The following is a 20,555-nucleotide window of genomic DNA, read 5'->3' as shown; positions in this document are numbered from 1 at the left end:
GTAGATAAGCTGTCGACAGAGATAGAAGCAGAGAGATTAAGAAATGGTAAGAAAGGGAGGTATCAGAAATGGACCAGGTAAATTTGAGGGCAGGCTTGAAGTTGAAGGCAAAGCTGACAAGCTCAGTATGGTTTCAGGAAGTAGCACCAATGTAATTGTCGATGCAGTGTATGAAAATTTGGGGAGTGATATTGGTGTAGGCTTGGAACTTTGACAGTTCCACATAGCCGACAAAAAGGCAGGCATAGCAGGGACCAATGCAAGTGCACATGGCTACAGCTTTTGTCTGAAGAAAGTGAGAGGAGCCAAAGGAGAAATTATTGTGAGTAGGACCAGTTGCACCAGACGAAGGAGAGTGATGGTAGAGGGAAACTGTTTGAGTCTGGTGTCCAAAAAGATATGGAGAAGTTTGAGGCCTTCCTGGTGGGGGATGGAGGTGTAGCAAACACCCATAGTGAAAATGAGATGATCATGGCCAGGGAATTTGAAGTCATTGAAAAGATTAAGAGCATGTGAAGTGTCATGGATGTAGGTAGGAAGAGACTGAAATGGGGGGATAGGATTGCAGATCTAAGTTTGGGGAGGCAGGAACAAGCAGAAACAGTGGGTGTATCCAGAAAGAAGCAGAGAGCTTTGATACACCAGTATCAGTCCCCAACTTTTCCTGCGCTATATTGACGACTGCATTGGTGCTGCTTCTAGCATCCATGCTGAGCTCGTCAACTTCATCAACTTTGCTGCCAACTTCTACCCTGCCCTCAAGTTGCTTGATATGACAACCATTGCTTGGTATGACCACAAAAAACTGCAGGGGTTTTCTGAGACAGCTCAGCACATCACGGAAACCAACCTCCTCTTCATGGCAAAGCAGATCAGGCCATCTATTAACGTTCTGAGATAACTTAAAGAGAACTGAAAACAGAGTGTGCTGTACCCAGAGCAACACACATAAAATGCTGGAGGAGCTCAGCAGGAGAGTTCTAGTGAAGTGCCTCAGCCCAAAACATCGACTGTTTATTCCTTTCCATAGACGCTGCCTGACCTGCTGAGTTCCTCCAGCATTTTGCGTGTGTTGCTCTTGTATTTCAACAGTGTCATTAATAACCACAAAGTGTGCCCAAAGCACTTTACAGACAGTGAAGTGGTTTCAACGAGTAATTATCTTCTGAAATGTAGGAAATCCGGTCGGCCATTTGATTTCACTGCTCCACAATTCCAGCTTGGATACAAGCATGTAAACATGAAATGCAGGCCCACACCACATCATTTCCAAGTAATTAGTGAAAAATAGGAAAGCATCTGCTTCTATTGTGCCGATTTTCATTCTTTGGCTAAATGGTCTGCAGCAATAGGTCGATTTATTTATTTATTTAGAAATTGATGCACCATCAATAACTCTGAGACGTGGGTTAAGGTAGGCTTTTATTGGCTGGAAGAAAGCACAAGCAGCAAGTGACCATCACACAACATCCTGGAGACTGAGGAAGGGGCTGTGCCTCCAATCGCCTTTATACTGGGGTCTGTGGGAGGAGCCACAGGAGCAGTCAGCAGGGGGAGTGTCCAGACAGGTATATGTAGTTCACCACAGAGATGCAGTGCAGAACAGGACCCACTGCTGGCCCAGCAGCCCACAGTGGAATTTGTTGCCACAAGCGGCTGTGGAAACCAAGTCATTTGGTATAGTTAAGGCAGAGGTTAATAGATTCTTGATTAGTCAGGGTGTGAAGGGATACCTAGAGAAGGGAGGAGATTTGCGGCAGAGAGGAAAAAAATGAATCAGCCATGATGAAATGGCAGAGCAAACTCAATGTGCCAAATGGCTTAATTCTGCTCCTATATCTTATAGACCTTGGTCTTATTTATTCCTAGCCTAATCACAAGATATTAATCTAGTAACCAGTACATTCTGTACTGCAGGAGGAAATCCACATGGTTCTCAGGGAGGAATGTACAAAGTCCTTATAGATAACATCAGAAGTGAACTCCAAAGTGTAATGCACTGAGCTGTAATAGCATCACACTAATAGCTATGCTACACGGAATTTAATTCCTAGATAGTTAACATTATGGTAAAGAGAAAACAACCATTTGTACCAAAGAATAAACAATAACTAATAGTAACACAAGAGATCCTGCAGATACAATTAACAACAATTGGTAAACCAGTTTATTAATGCCACACGTACCAAGGAGTTTATGCCACTGGTACCTTACATCTTGAATAATGTGTTTTTCAGCTGCAAACCCCACCATTCATAAACCTATCAATCTTACTCCTGACATTCTCACAAATGTTCTGTATTGCTGGAAATCGAGAATCATGCACACAAAATGCTGGAATAACTCAGCAGGTCTGGCAGCATCTATAGAAATGAATGAACAGTCAACGTTTTGGGCTAAGACCCTTCTTCAGGACTGGGAAGGAAGGGAGAAGAAGGTGGGGGGGGGGGTGTGGAGAAGAAGGTGGGGGGGGGTGTGGAGAAGGAGTATAAGCTATGAGATGATAGATGAAGCCAGGTGTGTTGGGGAGGGGGATGAGGTAAGAAGCTGGGATTGGTGGAAAAGGTAAAGAAGTTATAGAAGAAGGAATTTGATAGAAGAGGAGAGTGGAGTATTTGTGAAAGGGAAGGAGGAGGGGCACCAAAGGGAGGTGATAGTCAGGTGGGGAGAAGAGAAAAGGTAAGAGGGGATCCAGGGAGTGGAATGGAAGAAGAGGGAAAGGAGAGTGGGAAAAATTATTAAAAGTTGGCAAAATCAAAGTTCATGCTATCAGTTTGGAGGACAGTCAGATGGAATATCAGGTAGCTTAAGATCAGAAGACATAAAGCAGAATTAGGCCTCTGGGCCCATTGAGTCTACTTCGCCCTTACAGCATGGCTGACTTATTACCCCTCTCAACCCCATTCTCCTGCCCTCTCCATGACCAAGAAGCTCTGCTTTAAATATGCTCAATGAATTGGACTTTACAGCTGTCTGTGGCAATAAATTCCATAGATTCACTATCAGCTGGCTAAAGAACTTCATTAGCTCTGTTCAAAATGGAGATCCGTCTATTCTGTGCTGAGTGCTCTGGTCCTAGACTTGCTCTATCAAGGAAACATCCAATCTATCTAGACCTTTAAATATCAATAGGTTTCAATAAGATCCCCTTTCAATCTTCTAAACTCTAGCAATTACAAGGCCAAGAGTCATCAAATGCTCCTCATATTTCGGCACGGACTAGGAGGGCCAAGACGGCCTGTTTCTGTGCGGTAATTTTTATATGGTTATATGTTAATCCTTTCATTCCTGAGCCTCCTCTGGACCCTTTCCAATGCCAGAACATCTTTTTTTAGACAAGGGACCAAAAACTGCTCACAACACACCAAGTCTGACCAATACTTTATAAAGTCCCAGCATTACATACTTGCTTTAACATTCTAGTTCTCTAGAAATGAAGGCTAACTTTGCATTTTCCTTCCTTCAGCTTGATAACAGGCTCTTCCATTCCAACAAACCCACGCCACCCAGCTACACCCATATGACCAAGTAACCTATTTGCACTGCATGTGGAAATTGGTGGACCCAGAGAAAATGCATGCGGTCATGTGGAAACGAACAGAATCTTTACAGACAGGAATCGAACACATCAAGGTTGTTGAATGGTATTATGCAAACCATTAGGCTATTGAGCCAGAAGGAAGGGGATAAATCAGAAGGTTCTGGGCTAGTTCAAGTGAAGATGATCCACACTAACTGTTATGTTACCATTCTTCCGTATTATAACTGCATTGAAACGTAGAACTAGAACTTGAAAGCAACACACGCAAAGTGCTGGAGGAACTCAGCAGGCCAGGCAGCATCTATGGAAAAGAGTACAGTCGATTTTTTGGATCAAAACCTTTTAGCAGGACAGAACATTTTGACTATTATGAACAGTTTTGGGCCCCGTATCTAAGAAAGTTTGCTGAAATTGGAGAGGGTCCAGAGAGGAGGTTTCCAAGAATGATCCTGGCAATGAAAGGGTTAATGTGCAGAGCATTTGATTTTTTATTTTTATTTTATTGAGCTGCATTACAGAACAGACCTTTCTGGCCCTTTAAGCCTCTCCACCCAGCATTCCCTGATTTAATTCTAGCCTAATCACAGGACAATTTACAATGATCAATTAACCTACCAACTGGTACGTCTTTGGACTATGGCAAGAAACTGGAGCACCTGGAGAATACTCATGTGCTCACAGGGAGAATGTACAAATGCCTTACAGGTGAGGTTAGAAGAATGAGGGGGGATCGCATCTCATTGAAACCTAGTGAACATTGAAAGGCCTAGAAAGAGATGTGGAGATGATGCTTCCAATAGAGAGGGAGTCTAGAACCAGATGGCACAGTGTCAGAACTCAAGGATGTCCCTTCAGAACACAGATAAGAAGGGATTTCTTTAGCCAGAGAATAGTGAATCTGTGGAATTCATTTATTGTAGATACTGTGGAGGCAAGATCATTGAGTATATTTAAAGCAGAGGTTAATATGTTCTTGATTACTCAGGGCATCGTAAGACCATAAGATATAGGAGCAGAAGTAGGCCATTCAGCCCAGCCAGTCTGATCTGCCATTCAATCATGGGCTGATCCAATTCTTCCAGTCATTCACTCTCCCCTGCCTTCTCCCCATTCCCTTTGATGCCCTGGCTAATCAAGAAACTATCTATCTCTGCCTTAAATACACCCAATGACTTGCCCTTCACAACAAGAAATTTCACAAATTTACCACCCTCTGACTAAAGTAATTTCTCCATATCTCTGTTCTAAATAGACGTCCTTCAATCCTGAAGTCGTGCCCTCTTGTCCTAGTCTCCCCAACCATGGGAAATAACTTTGCCATATTTAATTTGTTCAGAACTTTTCACATTCAGAATGTTTTTATGAGATCCCTCCTCATTCTCCTGAACTCCAGGGAATACAGCCCAAGAGCTGCCAGATGTTCCTCATATGGTAACCCTTTCATCCCCGGAATCATTCTCGTGATTCTTCTCTGAACCCTCCCCAGTGTCAGTATATCCTTCCTAAACTAAGGAGCCAATACTAAACTAATACTCCAAGTATTGTGTGCATCAAAGGTTATGAAGAGAAGGGAAGAGAATAGGCTGGAGAGAAGGCAGTAGAATGGGGTTGAGATGGAAAACAAAACAGCTATGATAAAATGGCATAGCAGACTTCATGGACTGAATGGTCTAATTTTGCATCCATACCTTAGGATTTTATATTGAAAAGCCCAGATAGAATGGATGTGGAGGGGATGCTTCCTATAGTGGAGGAGACTGGGACCAGAGGGCACAGCCTTAGTATAGAAGGTTAGAACAGAGATAAAGAAGGAATTTTTTATGCAGAGGGTTGTGAATCTGTGGAATTCATTGCCTTGGTTGCATGTGGAGGCCAGATCAATGAGTATATTTAACATGAGTGAGATAAGTTCTTGATTAGTAAGGGTGTTAAAGATTATAAGAGATGGCAGGAGAATAGGGTTGTGAGGAATAATAAAGCAGCCACAACGAAATGGTGGAGCAGTCTTGATAAGTAAATTGTCTGATTCTGCTCCTATGTCTTATGTCACTATCTTGGTCCATCAGTTGAAACAGAGGAGAGGGAAATCTGAGCAACGCACACAGAATGCTGGAGTAATTCAGCAGGTTAGGCAGCATCTATGGAATTAAGTAAACAGTTGATGTTTCAGACCAGGACCCTTCATCAGGACTGGAAAGGGGAAGATGCCAGGATGAAAGGGTGTGGGAGGGAAGGGGAAGGAGGCTAGCTGGAAGGTAATAGTTGAGGCCAGGTGGGTGGAAAAGATAAAGGGCAGGAGAAGATGGGATCTGATAGGAGATGAGAGTGGACCATAGGAGAAAGGGAAGGAAGTGGGTATCTAGGGGGATTTGATAGGCAGGTGAGAAGAGGTTACAGGCCAGAGTGAGGAATAGAAGAAGAGGGAAAGCGAAAGGGGAGGTAGTAAAGGTGCTGATGTCATGGGAACAAAATCTTTTTATTCCAGAATTTTCCAGAACAACAGCATCTGAAAAAGGTAGAAGTAATCTTTTTCTTTCCTCAGTTTTGTTGTTGTTTGTTCTCCATTTAAACTGCAACGGTTCTTCCTTTTCAGTCTTGATGAACATTCCTGGCTTGAAATGTCAACTGTTTATGTCTTTGCGCAGATGCTGCCTGACCTGTTGTGTTCGTCCAGCACTTTGTGTGTGTTGTCTTGGATTTCCAGCATCTGCAGAATCCCTCGTGTTCATGATCCTTCGTCTTATTTAGGGAATCCTGCCACAAATATGCTGATGTTACTTGGTTCTTCGTAAAGTGCAAAAGGACACTCTGGCAGCTTCCAGCCTGAGAACTGTTTAGAAATCCTAATGAAGGGTCTCAGCCTGAAACATGCACTCTTTATTCTGTTCCAGAGATGCTTCCTGCCATGCTGAGTTCCTCCAGCATTTTGTGTATGTTACACTAAATTCCTCATTTTACCTTGCACTACTAGGCAGAATATACCTTCCGCCTCATGTTTCCTGCTTAAATATGCTGTCAGTAACTGTTACTGATCAGCGATGGAGACAACGTTCTTATCTGTTTGACCTTTTTGGATGTAGACACTGAAAGCTTATGGCATTTAAGGAGAAGTTCGGGGGGGAAGTTTCAAGCAGTTTACACTTTGCATGATTGTAGGAAAATCATTTCAGAGGCTTTGGTGCTTCAGAAGCAATATGCACAGGGTGTGGGCGTACTGTCAATTTGCAATCTGCAGCTGCTCTCTCCAGTGCCTTCAGAGCTTGCTCACACAAAAAAAAAATACAGGGGTAACTGCTTTCTTGAGCACCTCCTCTCCATTGGCCTAAAACCAGAATTCCCAGTGGCCAACCTTTCAAATTCCTATTCCTGTTCTTGTTCCGACAGGCCGGTCTTTACCTCCTCTTCTGCCTTGATGAGGCCACTCTCAGGGTGGAGAGCAACACCTTATATTCTGTCCAGGTAGCCTCCAACCTGTTGGTATTAAAATCAATTTCTCCTTCCTTTTACCTCTTTTATTTTCCCCTCTCCTTCCCTCTTCTTCAACTCCCCACTCTGGCCTCTTACCTCTTCTATTTACCTCCTCCTGGTGCCCCTCCTTCTTCCCTTTCTCCCATGGTCCATTCTCCTCTCCTCTAGCCCTTTACTTTTCCCACCCACCTGGCTTCACTTGTCACCTTCTGACTAACAGCCTTTCCCTCCCCTCCACCTTTTTATTCTAGTATCTTCCCCATTCTTTCTCATACTGAAGAAGAGTCTGGGCTCAAAATATCATCTGTTTATTAATTTTCATAGATACTGCTTGACCTGGGGAACTCATCTGGTATTTGTGTGTGTTGTTCTGGGTCTAGACTATAGCTTTTATACAGGCCTGCTGGATGTGTAATCAGCTTTGAATTATTGCATACCCAAATTATTCACTAGATGTTTGCATCCCAATCAAAATGTGTTTTTCTTGGCCTTCTCAAATTCTCCTCGCTGAGGATGTGGTCCTGATGCAGGATTTCAACCTGAAAAGCCAACTATTCCTTTCCTCCCACAAATCCTGCTCAGCACACTGGCTTCATCCAGTGGTCCTGAAGAAGGGTCTCAACTTTACGACTCCTCCCTTGGAGTGTCAGACACCCTGAGCCAATAGGCTGGTCCTGGACTAATTTCCACTTGGCATAATTAACTTATTATTATTTAATTATTTATGGTTTTATATTGCTATAATTCTATACTATTCTTGGTTGGTGCAGCTGTAACGAAACCCAGTTTCCCTCGGGATCAGTAAAGTGTCTCTGTCAGTCTGTCTGTCAGCTCAATACATTGAGACCATAGATGCTATCTGACCTGCTGAGTTCCACCAACATTCTGTGTGTATTATGCCGGTAAAATTGTCTGCTGCTTTGGATATGGAACGTAGAGCACAGAACGGAACAGCTCAGTACAGGAGCCTCAGCCCACTCTACCGTGTTGACATTTTAGCCTCCTCCAAAGTCAGTTTAACATTTTCCTCCTATTCCACTATTCTGCTTTCATCCATGTGCCCAAGAGCCATGGAATGTGTGGTTTATTCTGGGTGCTCTGCTTTCCTCCTACAGTCCAAAGATGTACTGGTTAATTGGGCATTGTAAATTAGGCTAGGGTTAAATAGGTGGGTTGCTGGGCGGTGTGGCTCACTGGGCTGGAAGGACCTACTCTATGCTGTATCTCTAAATAATAACTATATACATATAAGCAGCATTATAAAAAGTGAGTCCTAGAATCCCCCATCCCCAGCAACATCTGCCAAGTTCACTGGAAGCACATGAGAATGGTTTTCACTTCTCATCTTCCCCAGGATCTCTAGATGAGGAAGACAGTGAGGTCAAGAGTCTACCTTATTGTACTGGGGGCAGTTCAAAGGTTCGAATGGTTCAAAGGCTCATTTGTTATCAGAGCATGCTACTCAGAGATTCTTCAATTCTCCTGGTAGACATGACGCCAAGAGAGAAAAGAAAGATCATCAGTCCCCAAATCCCAACTCTCCACAAAAAGAAATAAACAAAAGCTAAACAGGCACATCAGCCCATGGGTCCCTGCTCCCGTAGAAAAATTGAGCAAAATAGATCAGGCAGATCGACCCCAGATCCCTCCTCCTACACAAAAATATGAACAAAACAGATCACACTTATCAAACTCCAAACCCCGCACAAAAGCCGAGCAAAACAGATCAGGCTCATCAACCTCTAAACCCCTACTCCTGCACAAAAACTGAGCAAAAAGGAACAATTGTTGCACAACAGTGGGATAGAAGTTGTGCTTGAAACTTGCTTTCAGCTTCTTGTGTTTTCTGTTCATTGCAAGAAGGGGAGAAGAGTGAATGTTCAGGATGGGGGGGGGATCTTCGATTATACAGGCTGTTTGCTGAGGAGGCGAGAAGATTCAACTCTCCCTGGAGTGAGAGTAGGAGCAAAAAGAGGCTGATAGGGAGTCCTGTTTGAGGCATACAAAATGATGAGGGGCATAAATTGGATAAACGGTCAGTCTCTTTCCCAGGTTAGAAATGTCAAACGCTAGAGGAGAAAAGTTGAAATGAGGTATATACAAGGCAAGTTTGGTTTTTGCCTCAGAAAATTTTATTGCATCAGTGAATCGGCCGATATAATCAAACACCCTCAACATTTTCTCCTCTTCCCTCTCCCATTGGGCAAAAGGTAAGAAAGCCTGGAAGTGTGTATCACCAGGCTCAGGGACAACAGTGACAACCTTTAAGATCAATCTAACCTTTCCCTCTTACGTTACCCTCCATTTCTCTGTCACCTATATGTCTATCTAAGCATTTCTTAAATGTACCCGCTGACATCATGACTAATCCAGAACCAATCAATCTCCACTTTAAATATTCCCGGTATTTGTGGTTATGGTAAGAAGGTGGGGGAATGGGGTTGGGAGGGATAATAATGGTATGCTGAAGCAGGCTCGATGGCTGACTGTGATTGCTCCCACAGCCATCTGTGAAATGAATGCCACAGATTCACTGCTCTCTGGCTAAAGAGATTCCTCCTTATCTCTATTCCAAATGGATGCCACTCTGTTCTGAGGCTGGCCCCTTTGGTCCAAGACTCTCCCACTAGAGGAAATATCCTCTCCACATCCACCCTATCCAGGCCATTCAATATTTAATAGGTTTCAGTGAAATTCCCCCTTCATTCTCTTAAACTCCAGCGAGCGCAGCCCCAGCGGCCTCAAATGCTCCTCATATATTATCCATTCCTTTCATTCCTCGAATCATCCTCATGAACCTCCTTTGGACCCCCTTCAATATCAGCACATCTTTTCTTAGATTTGGGGCCCAAAACTGTTCACAATACTCCTGGCTGACTTATGCCCTGGAAAGCCTCAATGTAACATCCTTGCTTTGATATTATCGTCCTCCTGAAATTAATGCTGTGAATTGAATTTATTTCAGCCTTACATCAATCCCACAACATGAGGGAGTAAAATTCTTTGTGTTCTCACTCCGTTGCAATGGACAGACGTGAATTTATAAGGTTCGTAGAAAGAAGCTGTCCCGTAGCCTGTTGGTCCTGGCCTTAATGCTGTGGTACTGTTTGTCAGACAGAGGCAGCTGGAACAGTTTATGGTTGGGGTGACTGATATCCCAGATGATCTTCCAGGCCTTCTTTCCGCACCTGCTGCTGTAAATGCCTGCAGAAGAGGGAAATTCACATCCACAGATGCTCTGGGCTGTCCGTACCCCTCTCTGCAGTGCTCAGCGATCAAGACTGGTGCAGTTCCCATACCAGCTGATGATACAGCCAGTCAGGATACTCTCAATTGTGCCCCTGTAGAAGGTCTTGAGGATTTGGGGTCTCATGATGAACTACTTCAGTCGCCTGAGGTGGAAGAGATGCTGTTATGCTTTTTTCTTTTGCCACACAGCCAGTGTGCACAGTCCAGGTAAGATCTTTGGTGATATGTATACCAAGGAACTTGAAAATACTCACACTCTCAACTACAGTGATAAATGATAGGTGATTAGCTTGCTCTTCAGTAAATTGTCACATTATTCCCATGCATGGATAAAATCAACATATCAGCCTTTGATTTCATACTTTTAGTGGCAACCTTATTGGACACACCTGGACACCTGCTCGTTAATGTAAATGTCTAATCAGCCAATCATGTAGCAGCAACTCAATGCATAAAAGCCTGCAGACGTGGCCAAAAGGTTCAGTTGTTGTTGAGATCAAACTTCAAAGTGGGGAAGAAATATGATCTAAGTAACCTGAACTGTGGAATGATTGTTGGTGCCAGATGGGGTGGTTCGAGTATCTCAGAAACTGCTGATTTCTGAGAATTTTGATGGACAACAGTCTCTACAAAGTACAGAGAGTGGTGTGAGGAATGAAAAACATTCAGTGAGTGGCAGTTCTGTGGGTGAAAATGCCTTGTTACTAAGAGCGGTCAGAAGAGAATGACCAGACTGTTTCAAGCTGACAGGAAGGTGATAGTAACTCACATAACCGCATGTTACAACAGTGGTGTGCCAAAAAAGCACCTCTGAATGCCTAATATATTAACATTGAAGTAAATAGGCTACATCAGCAGAAGACCACAAACATATACATACTCACTGGCCACTTTATTAGGTGCAGGAGGTACCTAATAAAGTTAACAATGATTGCATGTTATTCAGTAAAAAATGTTGCCACAACAATTCTTCAGTATTCTGCTATAGCATCTGTCTGCATGATGTGCCAAAAGATCTCTGAATGTTTGAACTTACAACCCAGAGACAAAAAAAAAAATCACATCTCTAACGGTTTGCCAATTGCCCAATATAATCCTAATGCAATTAACACATCCATTACAGAATCAGGCAAGTGGAGGGCAAAAGACAGATGTTCAACCTATTTTGAGATGCCAGCTCTTTGATATTTACTGATTCTGTTTTCTGTCCAAGGCTTTGAGTTCCTAATGTGTGGGATCCAGAACTGTTCTCAGATGGGATTGTGTCATAAATTTGGGAATGTTTAGCTTTGGATTCTATCTTAACCGAGTGAAACATCTACATCCTCTCATGGCACCTTGTTAAACTAGTGGTTGCTAAGTTACTGGGCCAGGGTCGACAGCCCTGGTCTGATGGTGCTGAGACAAGGGCTCTAATCCTCTCTGGATGGCTGGCAATTTTCAGGCAGTTAATTAAATGATCTAGGATAACAGAAATGTGTAACTGTTAGACACTTGATAAACCATCTAAAACTCATTTGTCCTGAGTGGATGTGGAGAGGATGTTTCCAATAATGGGTGATCTAGCACCAAAGGGCACATACTCAGAATAGAGATGAGGAATTTAGAACAGAGATGATGAGGAATTTCTTTAGCCAGAGCTTGGTGAATCTGTGAAATTTATTACCATAGATGCCTGTAGAGGCCAGTTCATCTGGTATATTTAAAGCGGAGGTTGATAGGTCCTTGATCAGCAAGGATGTCACAGGTTATGGGGAGAAGGTAGGAGAATGGAGTTGAGAGGGATAATAAATCAGCTATGATGGCATGGCAGAGCAGACTTGATTGGCTGAATGGCCTAATTCTGCTCCTAAGCCTTATGGCCTCATCATCTTATGGTCCAGAGTATGCCAGAAGTACCTGCTGATCTGTGTGACCTCTGAACACTGCTCTCTATAAGCTCAGGATTTCACTCAGTCTTTCCCCTCTAACGTCCCAAGGTCTCCATCAGAACCAATCAGATATTGTTCCTGGGATTCCCTTGATTAGAAATTGGAACATGGACTAGTACTTAGTTGCATAGCTGTCTCTAAGGAGTTTGTATGCTCCGCCCCCCCCCCCCCATAACCATGTGTGTTTCCTCCAGGTGCTCCGCTTCCCTCCCAAATTCCAAAGGTGTACAAGTTAGAAGGTTAATTGTTCATTTGGGTGTGATTGAGTGTTGTGGGCTGTATCTAAAATCAAAAGAGCACAAGATCATGACCAAAGTATATAGGAGTAGAAATAGGCCATTCAGCCCATCGAAACATCTCCACCATTCTATATTAGTTGGGCTGATTTATTATTTTTTGCAACCCTATTCTTCTGACTTCTCCCTGTAACCTTTGACACCCTGACTAATCATGAACCCATCAATGACCCCTTTAAATATTCCTAATAACTTGGCCTCCACAACCATCTGGCAATAAATTCCATAGATTCACACCCTCTGGATAAAGAAATTCCTCCTCATCCCTGGTGTAAGGAAATATCCTTATACTGTACTTGGAACCTGTGCCCTCCGGTCTGAGATTGCCCCATTATAAAACATTCTCTTCACATTTTCTCTATCTAGGCTTTTCAATATTCAATAGGTTTTAATAAGATCTCCTCCCATCTTTTAAATCCCAGTGAGTAAAGGCTCAGGGCCATCAAATGCTCTTCATATGTTAATCTTTTCATTCCTGGGATCATTCTTGTGAATTTCCACTAGATCCTCTCCAATGGCAGCACATCCTTTCCTAAATAAAGGACCCAAAACTGCTCACAATACTCCAGATGTGGTTTGACCAATCCCTTATAGCAGTGGTCCCTGACCACCAGGCCGTGGACCGATAGTTGGGGACCACTGCCTTATAGGGACTCAGCATGATATCCTTGTTTTTATATGCTTGCTTTTAAAGCAGAGGATCAGGTCCTGCTGAGTTCCTCCAGCAGATAGTTTGTTGCTCCAGGTTACAATACCTGTAATCTCAGTTGTTTGTGGTCAACTGTCTACATAACAGATCTACTTGGGGAACAGGAGAACAATATTTCTGCACTTCAAACTACAATTAATTTCTTCCTCCAATTCACTGGATGTCTTTAGACACCTTCTAGGGAAATCCAGAGTTAGGGAAGGCAAATATATGGTGGGCCCCATTAAATCTTGTAGGAGTAATTAGGAGTAATGTTTTATCTAATGAGAAGTTGGAACTGGGAGCATGGTATCACACAGCAGTTGAGGCAAATTATAAGATGCTTTGTGACTACATGAGGAGAAATGGTAAAGAGGATGTGCTACAATTGTGTCAAGTCAATTTGAGTTTATCATCATATCCACAAACATAGTGATGTCCGTTTGTTATGTACCATGTTGTATAACGTGGGCAACCACGGTCTTTCCATGACCATGATTGTTTTTGGCAAATTTTTCTGCAGAAGTGGTTTGCCATTGCTACCTTCTGAGCAGCGTCTTTACAAAACGGCTGACCCCAGCCATTATCAATACTCTTCGGAGATTGTCTGCCTGGCATCAGTGGACACATAACCAAGACTGATGATATGCACCAGCTGCTCATACGACCATCCACCACCTGATCCCATGGCTTCACGTGACCCTGATGGGGGGGCTAAGCAGGTGCTACACCTTGCCCAGGGGTGACCTGCATGAAAGGAGCACCTTATACCTCCTTTGATAGAGACACCACCACCCACGACAGTTGAGGTACGATGTGATAAAAAAACTAGCTTGCAGTAGCATCAGAGGCATGTAGGTACAAACAACACGTAGAATATAAATGAAACATCCATTATACATAAGGTTATATAATGCAATGAAAAAATGACTGCATAAATGCAGGAGCCAAGTGTACAGGAAATATAGACATGTTGGGTGACAAGTCCTTGGCAGTGCAAGAGGTGATCAGTGGAGTCCCATTGTTAGCGTTCTGACGGTCAGACCAAGAACCCAGTGCTTGTAGGAAAGTAGCTATTCCTGAATCTGGTGGTGTGAAAGTGATAATGGGACAGGAAATTTATGTGGGCCTAAGCCAGCCAGATTGTCAATTATTTATTGAGATACAGTGTGGAATAGGTTCTTCAGCCTTCGAACCATACTGCCCTACAATCCCCCAATTTAATCTTGGCGTAAACACAGGACAATTTACAAAGACCAAGTTGCTGTTATGTTTTTGGACTGTGGCAGGAAACCTGATCACCTGGAGGAAACCCATATGGTCACGGGTAGAATGTACAAACTCCTTACAGGCACCGGCAGGAATTGAACCCGGGTTAACCAGTTAACGCTTAACCCAGGTTAAGTGGTGTGTTAACCACTATGCTACTGTGCAGCCCCATTCTTTTAACATTGCCTATTCCAACAATATTACTTTCATATAACATTGCTTACCTTAAGGTACTTCGGTACACATTTTTGAGAATGATGATGGCAGATTAGGGTGTTTGAAATCTGCATGTAATCTCCTGAGTAATCTGGTGTGAGGTGTAGTCACCTGGCACTTGAGAGACTGAGTTAAGGAAAGGGGTTGAGCAGTCTGGGACTGCATTCAATGAGGCACAAAAGAATGAGGGGAGAACTTACAGAGGTGTATAAAATTATGTGAGACATTGATGGGGTCAGTGGAGTGGCAGAGGGAGATCAATCTGGAAAAATGTGAAGTGACACACACAACATGCTGGGGGAACTCAGCAGGTCAGGCAGTATTGATGGAAATGAACAGTCAACAGCCTTCTTCAACACAGAAAAGGAAGGAGGAAGTCACCAAAATAAAAAGGTGGGGGGAGGGGAAAGAGGCTAGCTGGAAGGTGATAAGTGAAGCCAGGTGGATCGGAAATGTAAAGGCCTGGAGAAGAAGAAACCCAACAGGAGAGGAGAGGGGAACACAGGAGAGGACTTCTCTACCACTCCAATCTCTTTGGAAGGTTGAACAAGGAGGCAGAATACAGTGTTAATGGCAGGATTCATAGCAGCAGGGAGGAACAGAGGATTTTGGGGTCCATGTCCACAGATCCCACAAAGTTGACACGCAAGGTGATGTGGTATTTAAGAAGTTACGATGTGGTGTTTTGGGGATTGAGATCAAGAGCCATGATGTAATGTTGCAGCTCTATAAAACCCTGGCTAGACCACACTCGGAGTATTGTGTTCAACTCTGGTTATCTCATTATTGGAAGGACGTGGAAGCTTTACAGAGGGTGCAGAGGAGATTTTCTCTTTGAAGTGCAGGAAAATGGAGATGTACAGCCCAGAGCAGAAATAACTAACAGAAGGAGACAAAATTTTAAAGTGATTGGAGGAAGGTATGGGGAATGTCAGAGGAAAGCTTGCTACACAGAGGATACTGGGTGCTTTGTACGTGCCGCCAAGGGTGATGGTAAAGGTAGATTCATTGGGGACATTTATGAGACTCTTAGATAAGCACATGGATGAAAGAAAAATGGAGACCTCTGTGGGACACAAGGGTTGCATTGATTTTACTTACTTACTGCCCTTTCTGCCACTGGAGTTTAGGGCAGCAATGAAGATCCTCCATCTCTGTCTGTGCTTGGCCACTTAGATGTAGAAGGATTCTTCATTGCTGTTTCTGTAACAGTTTTGTTTTACCAGTCAGGATTATTAGCCCAGAGCTGAACCCCGAAACCTGGGGGGCCACTCTTAGTCTGGCCTCCATCCTTTGACCTGTTTGGCATGGGTGACCCTACCAAGACCCAAAGCAAAAAGCCCTGACTCCAATCAACATAGCTCTCAGGGTCATTGAGGCATATAAACCTCCGAACAATGGCGAGATTGTGGTTCTATTTGAGGTAAATTGACCTTGAAATAGGTAAAAAGGTTGATGCAACATGGTGGACCAAAGGGTCTGCTCTGTGTTGTACTGCTTTATGAATGTAGCCAATCTTTTTGTTGGGGCTAGGGAATGAAGAACCAGAGGGTATAGTTTCATGGTAAGAGGGGAGTCAATTAATAGCAAACTGAAGGGGCAACCATTTTACGTAATGAGTGGCCAGTATATGGAACGAGTTGCCAGAGTAAGTAGCTGAGGTAGGTACTTTGACGTTTTAAAATGTACTTGGACACGGACACGGATATGAAAGTTTTAAAGGGACATGGACAAACTGCAAGCAAATAGGATTAGCTTAGATGGGAATCTTGGTCGGTATTGGAGAGGATTCAGAGCAGGTTCAGGGCAATGATTCAGGGAATGAAAAGGTTATCATATGAGCAGTGATTGAAGACTCTGGGATTGTATTCGTTGGAATTTACAGGAATGAGGTGAGATCTCAATGAAAACTGTTGAATATTGAAAGGTCTAATAGAGTGGATGTGAAGAGGCTGCTTCCTTTGGTGGGGGAAGCCTATGACCAGAGGACACAGCCTCAAAATAGAGGGACATCCATTTAGAATGGAGGTTACAAGGAGCTTCTTTAGGCAGAGTGTGGTGAATCTGTGAAATTCATTACCGCAAGCGGCTGTGGAGGCCAAGTCACTGGGTGCATTTAAAGAGGAGGTTGATAGGTTCTGGATTAGTCAGCGTGTCATAGATCATGGGGAGAAGGCGGGGTAATGGGTTTAAGAGGATAAATGGATCAGCCACAATGAAATGACTGAACAGACTTGATGGGTCAAATGGCCTAATTTGGCTCCTGTGTCTTATGGTCTTATTTGAGCCAAAGGGCTGTTTTCTATGCTGTTTATGGCTCTACTGATAGAGCTAGGCTGCCCAGACTAAGCCAGAGAAGAGAATTTCAGGAATTCTACGAGAGATTAGGCCAAGATTGCCAGCGTCCAAATCCTGTCTGACATCTTACAGCTAATAGATAGAGAAAACCTTCTCTTTCCTTCGACGAGCAGGGCAGACTGAGGTCTCCAGAGATATGAGCTAAGTATAGGGTCGCCTGTAACGCATCCACCGAATATCATTAGTGACGAGCCTTCGGAGCTCGACTTGCTTCAGCTGCAGTGATGATTGGCAAAATAATCTCATTCCATTTATTTCTTTTCTTCAATATTTTACATTAGGGAGAAAATGGCAGCTTCATGACAGATACAATTATATTTTAAATCAACATAAGCGTCAATATATTTCAGGTTGATTGCATTTATATTTGTAAAATTGACAATATGCTTTAGTTATTATACCAGGGCCTCAAAATAAACATAAGAACATAGAACACTACAGCACAGTACAGGCCTTTCGGCCCACAATGTTGTACCATCATTTTAACCTACTTTAGTTTGATCATTCTAAACCTTCCATCCCACATTCTGTCAGCCCATTATGTTATTAGTGTTTAGGGCAGCAGTGAACGTTCTCCATCACTGTCTGTCCATATTGTCGCACACAGATGTAGAAGGATTCTTCATTGCTGTTTCTGTAACAATTGTTTTTTGACCCGTCAGGGTTGTTAGCCCTGAGCTGAACCCACAAACCTGGAGGACCGGTGGACCACTCTTCATCTGGTCTCTACCCTTTGACCTGTTCAGCAAGAGCCAAAGCACAAGGCCGACTCCAGCCAACATTGCTCTCCGGGTCTTTGAGGCATGCAAGCCTTCAAACCCTACAGTAAAGTTCTGGTCTTCTTGGAGGTTCCCTCCCACATAACCCTGAATTTTTCTATCAATTATGAGTTTCAGGTCATATATGGGCATATCCGAATGGGAATGTGAAGGAAGAGTTGAAGTGGGTGGCAACCGGGAGATCTTGTCTGTTGTGGCAGACGGAGTGGAGGTGCTCGACGAAGCGGTCCCCCAATCTACGTCGGGTCTCGCCGATGTAGAGGAGGCCGCACCAGGAGCTACATTGATGACTACATTGGTGCTGCTTCCTGCACTCATGCTGAGGTCGTCAATTTCGTCGACTTTGCCTCTAACTTTCACCCAGCCCTCAAATTCACTTGGTCCATCTCGGGCACTTCTCTCCCCTTTCTCGATCTTTCAGTCTCCATCTCTGGAGACAGACTGTCCACTGACATCTTCTATAAACCGACTGACTCCAATAGCTACCTTGATTATACCTCTTCCCACCCTGCCAAATGTAAAAATGCTATTCCCTATTCCCAGTTCCTCCGTCTCTGCCGCATCTGCTCCCAGGATGAGGCCTTCTGTTCCAGGACATCTCAAGTGTCCTCTTTCTTTAAAAATCGTGGTTTCCCTTCTGCCGTCATCAATGATGCCCTCACCTGCATCATTTCCCGCACTTTGGCCCTCACCCTATCCTCCCGTCACCCCAACAGGGACCGTGTCCTCACTCACCATCCCACCAGCCTCCGGATCCAGCATATTATCCTCCATAACTTCCACCACCTTCAACAGGACCCCACCACTAAGCACATCTTTCCCTCTTTACCCCTCTCTGCTTTTCGCAGGGATCGTTCCCTCCATGACTGTCTGGTCCACACGTCCCTCCCCACAGATCTCCCACCTGGTGCTTATCCCTGCAAGCGTAAGTGCTACACCTGTCCCTACACCTCCTCTCTTACCACCATTCAGGGCCCCAAACAGTCCTTCCAGGTGAGGCAACACTTCACTTGTGAGTCTGTAGGGGTAATCTATTGCATCCGGTGCTCCCGGTGCGGCCTCCTCTACATCGGCGAGACCCGACACAGATTGGGGGACCTCTTCGTCGAGCACCTCCACTTCATCCGCCACAACAGACAGGATCTCCCGGTTGCCACCCACTTCAACTCTGCTTCACTTTCCCATTCAGATATGTCCATACATGGCCTTCTCTACTGCCATGATGAGGCCAAGCTCAGGTTGGAGGAGCAACACCTCATATACCATCTGGGTAGTCTCCAGCCCCTTGGTATGAACATCAAATTCTCCAACTTCCGGTAATTCCCTTCCTCTCCCTTCCCCCATCCCACTTTCACTCTGCCTCCTCTTCTACCTGCCTATCACCTCTCTCAAGATTCTGCCTTCTTCTACTACCCACAGTGCTTTCCCCTTTCATTCCTTCTTCACCTCTCCTGCCTATCCCCGCCCTGCTTCCCTTCCCCACCCCTTGATATTTCCTCTGGTTGGTTTTTCACCTGCACCTTCCACCTTCCCCCACCTTCTTTATAAGGTCCCTGCCCCCTCCTTCTTCAGTCCTAATGAAGGGTCCCGGCCCGAAACGTTGACCGCTTGTTTCCACGGATGCTGCCTGACCTGCTGAGTTCATCCAGCTTGTCTGTAACTGTTGATGTGACCACAGCATCTGTAGTGTACTTTGTGTTAACCTGGGTTCACTGACCTCTGGTGCAGTCCATGTGGAGTTTGCAAGTTCTCCCTGTGACTCTGCCTCCACTGTCACTGCCTCAGTAAAGCAGACAACATTATCACCCTGCACGTACTCTCTTCTCCACTTTCCCATCAGGCAGAAGATACAAGAGCCTGAAAGCACGTCCCACCATCTATCCCATCGTCATCTGACTCTTGAACGGATGTCCTGTATGATAAGATGGACTCTTGGCCTCACAATCGACCTTGTTCCTTATTGCTTATCTGCACTGCACTTTCTCTGTACCTTTTGCATTTGATTCTGCTTTCTGCTATTGTTTTACCCTGTTCCAGCTCAAAGCACTGTATAATGATCTCATCTGTATGAACAGTATACAAGACCAGCTTACCTGCACAGTATTTAGTGACTGCTGAGGTTGCTGATGAGGACATTGTGGGAACTGAGGACTTCTACAGACCTCCGGCTGTCCATCCCATGGGATGATGATGGTTCCTTTCAGTCAGTCAGTGCGATTTGATATGTGCATTCTGGAGTGGCTGTACAGACCAATCCTTGACAGGCACGGCTTGCCACATACTTAACAGGTGAGGTCTGGAGGGGCAGCAGGGGCAGAAGCTCTTTTGTTGTGCTTCCTGTGCCTTTCCTCTGTTGCCTCCATGAGCTTGTTCTCAGCAGCGTCCACACCTTTTCTGACAGCATGCCTCCACTGTGAGTGATCTTGAGCCAGATCCTCCCATGTTGATGGGGCAATGTCGGCTTTCTAGAGGCTCCTGTGCAGAACATCGTTGTACCGTAGTCGCTGGCCTCCTCGTTTTCAGGTACCATTGGACAGTTGGCTGTACAAGATGTACTTGGGCAGTCTTCCATCAGGGATTCTGACAACGTGTCCTGCCCTGCTCAGTTGGGCTGACATCGCCGAGGTTGAAACTGCTGGCATTCCAGCTCAAGAGAGGACCTTGGGATTGGAGACCTAGTCTCACCAGGTGATCTTCATCAGAGAACGTAAGTGACGCTGGTGCAGTTGGTCAAGCTGGCGTAAGTGACTCTGATATGGG

At 44.4% G+C, this 20,555-nt stretch overlaps 1 pseudogene; it reads right to left on the bottom strand.

Moving 5' to 3' along the window:
* Positions 1-20,325, bottom strand: part of LOC132402338 (sin3 histone deacetylase corepressor complex component SDS3-like) — a 40,465-nt pseudogene extending 20,140 nt beyond the window's left edge.
* Between the last annotated feature and the right edge of the window lie 230 nt (positions 20,326-20,555).

This window comes from Hypanus sabinus, chromosome 11 (genome assembly GCF_030144855.1).
Source record: "Hypanus sabinus isolate sHypSab1 chromosome 11, sHypSab1.hap1, whole genome shotgun sequence".
NCBI classification, from domain to species: Eukaryota; Metazoa; Chordata; class Chondrichthyes; order Myliobatiformes; family Dasyatidae; genus Hypanus; species Hypanus sabinus.
This window is presented reverse-complemented; position numbering and strand designations above follow the sequence as displayed.